Below are 9,421 nucleotides of genomic sequence, written 5' to 3'. Positions count from 1 at the left end.
TTGGCTAATCAGCGAGATATGCAAATTAACTGTCAGCCAAGATGGCGGCCGGCAGCCAGGCAGCTTGAAACTAACATGAGGCTTGGTTGCCTCAGTGATGGAGGAAACCAACGTTCCCCGCCTGCCGCTGCCTCTGAGCTGGCAGTTTAAGAAACTCTGTAACAAATACGCCCAACTTCAGCCAGCAGATTTGCAACATTGTAAGCAAAGGCCAGAAACCTACTTTCAGCCGGAGGCCTAAGAGCTGGAGCCAAGCCTCAAGCTAAAGCTGGCACAGAATTAAAAAAAAAAAAAAAAAAGGAAAAAAGAAGCGTTTGGGAGTTCAGTCACCCCCAGCCTGAAAACAGCCCTCAGCCCCTCACGCAGACTGGCCAGGCACCCCAGTGGGGACCCCCACCCTGATCCAGGACACCCTTCAGGGCAAACCAGCTGGCCCCACCCGTGCACCAGGCCTCTACCCTATATAGTAAAAGGGTAATATGCCTCCCAGCACTGGGATCAGCGGAGCCGTGAGGCCTCCCGGCACTGGAATCAGCGTGACAGGGGGCAGCACCCAAACCCCCTGATCGCCCTGCGGCTCTGTGTGTGACAGGGGGCGGGGCCACAACCTCCCTATCCACCCTGCTCTGTGCCTGATAGGGGGGAGCTCCCCCCCCACAGGCCCTGCTCTGTGTGTGACGGGGTAGAGCCATAACCTCCCCCTCGGCCCTGCCCTGAGTGTGAGAGTGGCGGCGCCCCAACCCCCTGATCCGCCCTGCTCTGTGGGTGATAGAGGGCAGCACCCCAACCCCCTGATGGGCCCTGCTCTGTGCGTGACAGGGTACAGAGCCCCAACCCCCCTGATGGGCCCTGCTCTGTGTGTGACAGGGGGTTGCTCCACAACCTCCCCATCGACCCTGCCTTGAGTGTGACAGAGGGCGGCGCCCCAACTCCCCAATCAGCCCTGCTCTGAGCCCGACCAGGGGCTGCACCTAGGGATTGGGCCTGCCCTCTGCCACCTGGGAGCAGGCCTAAGCCAGCAGGTCGTTATCTCCCGAGGGGTCCCAGACTGCTAGAGGGCACAGGCCAGGCTGAGGGACCCCCCCTCCCCCCCCGAGTGCACAAATTTTTGTGCACCGGGCCTCTAGTATATATATAAAAGCCTAAGCAACCATTATGACAGAATGACTGAAACAACCAGAACGACTGGTGGTTATGATGCGTAGGAGCTTCCCCCAGCCCGCAGGCCCCGATCACTGATGGGCCCTGCCGCTGGCCAACCTCCTGGTTCCTCCACCTAGCTGGCAGGCCCCAATCGGCCTGCCACCTGTCTGCCACGGTGGCAGTTGGTCCCTCCCCCCAAGCCACCAGGCCCCGATCACCTGATCGGGGCCTGCTGGCCAACCTCCCGGTCCCTCCCCACCACTGGCAGGTCCATATCGCCTGATCAGGGCTGGGCCCTGGGCTGGGACTGGGAACCGGGGGTGGATGGTAGCGGATGCAGGTGGTGAGGGGAGGAGGAGCGGGGGAAGGAGGGGAGACAGGGAGGCAGGGAACCTGATCAGCCCTGATAGCAGTCCTAGCCTAGGGACCCCCACCCATGCATGAATTTCATGCACCAGGCCTCTAGTTGTGTGTGTGTGTGTGTGTATCTGCTCTCAGTTCCTTTACAGCTCCTAAATCTCCTTGTAAATAAGAGTGCTAGGAGAATCTTTTGTTCTAAAATTTAGTCTTTGATCCCAGTTGCTGACAATGAGCTAATAAGACCTTTATAATTCCTGAGTGATAGGGGCACCTGTCAGTAAACTCCTAAATCCCTTGGGATTTTCTGAAGTGTCTTTTGTTCTAATGTGATGACTCTTGGTAGGATGCTGTATAGGGCTGGTTGGAAGAAGATCAAGACATGATTAACAGTTTGAGACTTTCAGACTCACCTCTCATTCCTGAAAGAAAGGAGAGAGGCTATAAATGAAGTTAATAATCCATCATGCCTATGTGATGAAGCCTCTATAAAAATACCCATAGTTTGTGGTTCAAAGACCTTCTGAGTTGGTGATGGCACACCCAAACTCAAGAAAAAGCTCCTGCACTCAGGAACCTATGTGCATCTTTGCCTGGCTGTTTATCTATGTCCTTTCCCATAAACTGGTGAATGTAAACAAAAAGTTCCCCCATTAATACAAAGTTCATCTCCTCAGCTGAATAGTGAAAGGTTTCAACATCTCTCTCCTTCCTGATTTTTTTATGACTCTTCTATGCAGCCACAAATGCTTTATTTGCAGATTTCATCTGGATAAAGGTATCTCCTGATGATGAGCTATCTGGTGATCAGCCCTGGTAATTCAATGCCTTGTAAAATTTGTGAGTTTGAATATCTATGAAAAACTCCCACAGAAAATCCAGGATCTCCTCAATTATCTTCATGTAGGGAAGACCTTAAAGGTATATACAGTCTCTAACGTTTACATGGGGCAAAAATTTCTGAGGTAGTACTAGGACAATAGGAAGGGTTGCAGTGAAATGAGAAGGGCTGAGGTGAGTTGATTAGCACCTGATGAACTTCAGGTGCTATGCTCCTGAGCAGTTCAATGTCTTTTACCAAAATCCTTATGCTTCCTCAGTGTGTTCTGTGCATACTTCTCATAAGAGGACAAAATATCTCTTGTTGGCTGGTTGTCTAGTTAGGTAACAAGGAGGATGCCTTCCTCCCCCCTATTTTAGGGCAATGTTGTCCAAAGAAGGCCACCGTCTTATCAGCTGTGGCCATGAAAGACAGCCCCAGCTGTGGACAAGGGCTTGGTTTTCCTTGGAGAGAAACTGGGATACCTCATTGGAGATACTACCAGCAATTTTAAGACAATCTTTGCCCGTTGCTTTGTAAAACTCAATGTACTGGCTTTCCATGCAATGTGTGTGCCTCTGTAGTGCTAGGTATCTGTGCTTCTCACTTACAAACCTAAGCAGAGCTTCTCTATTCCTTCAGATATGGGCATTCAGACGCAGTGCTGAAACTCCTTTGGCAATCTGAGTCCTTAGAAGAATTTTTCAATATCTTGATCCACATGCTGCCATGATAAACCTGGAACCCTGATTACAGTGTTGTCATCAATGAGTTCTATTTTGATGCAAGTGCCACTTTGAAATTTGTAATTTATTCTCTCTGAATCTGAACATTTGTGATTATTAGGCTGTGAAATCACTGCTAAAATTGTATCCCCATATCTGCAACTTGAGAGGCTCCACACAGAAGGCTGAATAGTTCTCAAAATTTAAACACTCTCATTGCTTGTAGCATCCAGTTTATCAATATCAGGTACACCAGGACAACACTTGTTGAATTATTTTTGAAGATCAGAAGAGTAATAGGAGCATACAAGCAATTATTCTCAGAAGTGTCAGGACGCAGGATCTGCCTGACATGAAGTTCATCAGTACAGAAGTATGAGGAGGCCTCTACATTGAGTTCAGTGCATTGCCGACTGGTTCAGCTGTCCCAGGGCTCAGTCTAGCTGTGATGTCAAGTACAGGCATTGACCTTATCTTAGCTTTTTTCTTTACAATCCTGTGTCAGTTCCAAATGATTCTATCTAACCAGTATTTCATACAACTGTTCCACCTTAATGATGGCCAGGTCCACAACTTTTTATATCAGCAGGATCAGCTGCTCCTCATGCAAGCCAAGCTTGGCTACAGTGTACTGATTCCAAAAAGGATCACCATGTAATCTGGAGAAACTGTCCCTCATGATGGGGGGGGGGGGAATAGAAGAGGGGTCAGGAGGTGGTGGGATGGGGTAGAAGTGAGAACTAGAAAATTGTGCTAAAACCTACTCTAAGAGAAACAGAAAGTGCTGACCTCACCTTATCCTTTTGACTCACCTGGTGCAGAAAACAACCAACCAACCCACTCCACACAGGTTCTCCACACCCTGGGCAGGAAGTGTGCAGCTGCCATCCTCAGCGGACCTGTGCTAGACAAAGCATGTGCACAGCTGCTGGAGTAGACATCGTCCTTCTAGCAGCTTGAGCCTCTGGCCTCCCTGGGCTTCCTCAGGGCCACCTGGCCCAGCTGCTACATCTTTCTAGGCAGCCCTTCAACCTCTTCACAGTGCTAGACAAAGGCAGCTCAAACCCCAACTTGAGCTTCTGGAAGTTGGTGGGGCATTTGGACCCAGTGGACTCAGTGCTGGTGCCTCATATGGACATGGACAGTGTTCCCAGCCTCCAGTCTGCTACAGTGCACACAAGCTGTTGAGTAGGATGAGGTGCCCACCAGTAGAGGCTCCAGGGAAAAGAGGCTTCACAAGCTCATCTCACCCAACCTGAGTGTGGTTTTCCCCAAAGGCCATGGGAGCAGCTGCCTCATGACTGGTGCGAAGTGAGGATCAGGTGGAGCTGACCTGAGCCCTCTGTAGGGCTGAGCATCACATCCCTGCCCCTAAGCAAACCCACCATGCTCTTCCAGAAAATGGGCCTCGGCCTGATGCATCTGTGCTGCTGCACTTGTCTGCACCAACTACATGATGGCCCTCCTGTCTGTCCTGCTGGTATGGCACACACAGGCCCCATGAAGAAGATGGTATGCATGTTATTCCCCACCACCTGCCGCCCCATTGATGGCCCAGTCCGCCTGCAGCACTTGAGATTACTGCAAGCACCTGCAGTAATCCTCCAGGACCTAGAGACCTCAGTGAGCTGGGAGCGAGGAAAGCATCGGTTCGCAGGACAGTTCATGGAGAAAGGCGCCCTCCAGACCTGCCTAGGAGCACCCTCGGGTGGCGTGCAAGGAGCTGCCAAGGTTAGAGATCCCTTGTAGGGCTGAGAAAGAAGACAAGTCCCCAGCAGGTAAATCCTGATGGCCCTCAGACCCAGCCCTGGGAGGTGAGCCAGGTGGGCTCCGCTGTGGATGGTGCCAAGAAGGTAGGTGCCTTGGTGGCCCCAAGCAGGGCAAAATGCTCAATACACCCATCTAGGGTGTTTCACTGGCAAATGGTCCCGTAGACCCTCCCCCCAGCTTCTAGAGTGGAGGGGCCAACTCCCCACCACATGCTGCCTGGAGAGCAGCCTGAAGCTGTGATGAGGCTGCCCCAGAAGACACAGACGCTTGGAGAAGAAAGCTCTGGAGAAGCTGCCAGCCACCAGCAGCTCCTGGCAGCGCCCAGCCCACCAGAGCCAGTCAAGGGCAGCAGGCAGCTGTTGCTGAATCTGCTGTGGGCTGAGAGGTCAGCTTAGGCTGGACATCTCGCCCACTGTGACCACGGTTTCCACAGTGACCACACTCTCGCTGCCAGCCGAGATGGGCTCCTGCACTCCACCAAGGTGGACAGGTCCCTGTCCTTCGAGCAGGTGCCACTATGTCCACTGCAGCCCGTCACCACAAGCAACACCAGGCTGAGCCGCCCCACAAGGACGCGAACCCGTGCCTGGTGTTACCCAGAAAGCAGGAGCACCGCAAGGCTGTGCCCATGGCGCCGGCACCCAGACAGCGGTTCTGGTCCCAGGTAACAGCGGGCGCCCTGGGACCCAAGGAGTCACTGTCCACGCCCATCCGTTGGCGTATCCGAACCCCTGCCCACCTTGTCTGACTGGGACCCCCTGCCCGCCGCCTCCAGCACTACGGACTCGGACCAGGACACCAAAGACTTCTGGCGCCTTTTCTGCGACACACTGCCGGCCTCCCCAACTTCCTCCAGCCTTTTCGCACCCGCCCAGCACAGGCAGGGTGGGCCCCGGGATTCTGCGCCCAGGGAAGGCCCCACGGACCAGTCTGGGTTGTACCCGAAAGTCCCTGGCACTCCCCAACCCCTGGACTGCCACTCTCAAAGCCACTCCAGCGACCGCTGCCAAAATGAAGGGACTGGCTGATGGGGCCCTGTGGCTACTCGGCCCCCTTCTCTCCAGTACCTCCCCACCCCCACACATACCCCGCCTACCTGCGCAGGGAGGGGCGGAGTTGGCTGGTAGCCTGGTGGGTAAATAGTTCTTCCCAGAGGGTGCAGGGTGCGTGCGTTCTGCTGCGTCATCAGCTGACCGCGCAAGGCCTGTGAGCCTCCCGCAGGGGGCTTGCAAGTTGCAGTTGCCTGGGGTACATGCCCTCCAGGTGACCCTGATCCTCCTCAGGTGGCCACTCCCAAGTGGTAGGAGGAGCCACAAGCCCAGGAACCGGGGAGGGACCTGGTGCTGGAGGTTTGGGGCAGCCACAGCCTTGGGTCCTTGCAGGACGAGGCCTCCCCCACTTGAAAGGTGGAATTCTATGCCTGACACCCACCGAAGGAACGTCCCAGAATCTGCCACTCTTAGAGATTCACCGGCGTCAGAAATAAACCAGGTACTCACCTCAAATAATAATAATACCCCTGCCCCCAAATGGCCACAAACCCTGTGAATAGGTTACATGGCCAGAGGGACTTTAAAAGTGTAATGAAGGTTAAGATTCTTGAAACGGGGAGATTATCCTGGATTGTCCAAATGGGTCCAATCTAATACAAATGGACAAATGTTCCTGGTTGTGGTCACCCAGAGAGAAATGTCGGTTTCTGGCTTTGAAAGACTCACCCTACAGCCTCCAGAAAGGAACGCAGCCCTGGCAGCACCTTGATGTTAGCTCAGTGAGACCGTGTCATACTCCTGACATTTAGAACTGGAAGCTATAAATTTTAGTTATTCAAAACTGCTAAGTTTGTGGTAATTTGTCACAGCAACAACAGGTATAATTTACCCATGGTCTTTAGGCGCTGGAGCACAATTGAATTTGGCATTGAATGCGGGTGATAAACACTGAACTGTACTTTATCTGTGGAAAGTAAAAGTGTATGACTAACGTTGCACAGAAAGGGGGAAGTCATCATGGACAGATGTTCTTTGTTCTTTTACTATGCCACATTTGAATAGTCTGGATAAATCCAGGAAAAGTTGAATATGGGTCCTAGCTTTAAAGTATAAAACACTACAGGAGGACAGTACACCTCTTCTAAGAATCAGCATTTTGGAATGACTAGGAACCCGGGAAGCACTAGGTAAGCAATTTTGGAATGTCTAGATCAGCAGTTCTCAACCTGTGGGTCGCGACACCTTTGGGGGTCGAACGACCCTTTCACAGGGGTTGCCTAAGACCATCGGAAAACACATATATATTGTTTTTGTGATTAATCACTATGCTTTAACTATGTTCAATTTGTAACAATGAAAATACATCCTGCATATCAGGTATTTACATTACGTTTCATAACAGTAGCAAAATTACAGTTATGAAGTAGCAATGAAAATAATTTTATGGTTGGGGGTCACCACAACATGAGGAACTATATTAAAGGGTCGCGGCATTAGGAAGGTTGAGAACCACTGGTCTAGATCGTGTGTTGTATAGCGTATGGCAGCAAATTTCTAGTCGGTGACATCATCCATAAGAAAATTCTGGATTTAAATGGTGTTTCTTTAGCTAGTGCCCATTCCATTGCTATGGCTGGTTGAATAGATAATATATTCCAAGGCCCTCTCATAGCAGTCTAGTACTATTTCAGCAGAAATTGTTTTATATTGCTTGATGTTAAGAATATTAATTGGCACATATCAACCCTCCCCTATCCAAACAGAACTCAAAAATTCTTAACGACTGTCCTGCCCCCAAATTCAGGAATGGGCCTTCACTGGCTTATATCAATTACTATGTCTAGGACGTACTATGGTGGTTGGTCAGTGTATGTGTTTGTAGTCCAGTCTGGGACAATGAGACATGTCTTTCTAAAGACATCTGGTTTTGCTACCTAGTTCTATAACACTCTGAATGGTAGAAAAATTTACCAATAGGAATTTAGAAAAAAACCCATAAAATATTCATCATTCAAGACCAGAAATAGAAAGTTTAAAACTTTATTTCGGAGTCAGAAAAATCTTGGGTCCTATACTGATCAGTATTATTGGTGTTAGAACAGTGATGGCGAACCTATGACGTGCGTGTCAGAAGTGACACACAAACTCATTTTTTTGGTTGATTTTTCTTTGTTAAATGGCATTTAAATATATAAAATAAATATCAAAATTTGTTTTACTATGGTTATAAATATCAAAAAATTTCTATATGTGACACGGCACCAGAGTTAAGTTAGGGTTTTTCAAAATGCTGACACGCCGAGATCAAAAGGTTCGCCATCACTGTGTTAAAACAAACTGAACAAAAATTGTGTGTGTGTGTGTGTGTGTGTGTGTGTTTTGTTCTAAATACCGACAGATATAATGGAAAACTAAGCTGGAAATGAGAGCAGGATGAATGACATATTGGCAGGCCAAGAACATTGTTGTTAACTAGAAAAAAAAAGAATAAATGCAACAACAACAAAAAGTACATTTTTAAAGACATAAGAGACCAATGGAAGCAACAAGGACCAGATGCACTAAAATTCCAGAGAGAGAAAAGCCCTTTGAAAGGAACTAATGATTGCCAGCTATTTTATTGCCTCTGGGAACTTGCCAGATATTGGCACAAACTGTGTTTCTGTTGGCCCTGGTAAATAGATTTTGCAGGGGAATGAAGAAACAGCAGAGATTTTGACCATCTTATGGAGCCAGCATCACAGACTGGAAACTAGATGTTCTCATTATACATTTCCCTAAAACAAATCACTCCAAAATTTAGGCCTAAATTTATATTTAAAACAATAGTTATTTAATTTTCTTATAATTTTGTGGGACATGATTTCTAGATAGTAACCGTTGGGTGATTCTGGCTCAGAGTCATCTCTCAAGTGGTTGAATTAAGATGTGATTAGAGCTGGGGCAGGGCAGGGATGGAATTACTGAGGACTGGGTCTCTCTCTCTCTCTCTCTCTCTAACTCTCAATGTACTCTCCATGGAATAGTTTGGGCTTTCACATGATCTCACTAATATGTGGAATCTAATAAACAAAATAAGCTGATGAACAAAACACATCCAGGCGGCCTGCATGGCCCAGTGGTTGAGCGTCGGCCTATGAACCAGGAGGTTGGGATTGGATTCCTGGTCAGGGCACATGCCCGAGTTGCAAGCTCCATCACCAGTGTGGGGTGTGCAGGAGAGGAGGCAGCTGATCAATGATTCTCTCTCATCATTGATGTTTCTATGTCTTTCTCCGTCTCCCTTTCTCTCTGAAATCAATAAAAAATATTTTTAAAAAATACATCTAGAGATATAGAAGCACAGAACAGACTGTGGAAACTCAGAGGGAAAGCAGGGGAGGGTGGGTGTATAGGAAGAGATCAATCAAAGAACTTGTATGCTTATATGCATACCCATGGACACAGACAATAGGGTGGTGAAGGCCTGGGGCAGGGGGTGGCAATCACTGACTTGAATACATTACCAATGTTATGAAACTATAATAATTGAATAAATTTATAGAAGTAGCCACCAATTACTCTGTATCATGTTTAAGTAAGCAAAGATAGAGTGTTACACCATAAGAATATGA

At 48.9% G+C, this 9,421-nt stretch overlaps 1 pseudogene; it reads right to left on the bottom strand.

Annotated features, from left to right (window-relative positions):
• Positions 1-2,049: 2,049 nt before the first annotated feature.
• On the bottom strand, positions 2,050-6,823 carry LOC132237598 (epithelial splicing regulatory protein 1-like; annotated as a pseudogene).
• Between the last annotated feature and the right edge of the window lie 2,598 nt (positions 6,824-9,421).

The sequence above is a fragment of the Myotis daubentonii genome, chromosome 6 (genome assembly GCF_963259705.1).
Source record: "Myotis daubentonii chromosome 6, mMyoDau2.1, whole genome shotgun sequence".
NCBI classification, from domain to species: Eukaryota; Metazoa; Chordata; class Mammalia; order Chiroptera; family Vespertilionidae; genus Myotis; species Myotis daubentonii.
Note: the sequence above shows the minus strand (reverse complement) of the source record. Positions and strands in the feature narration are given on the sequence as shown.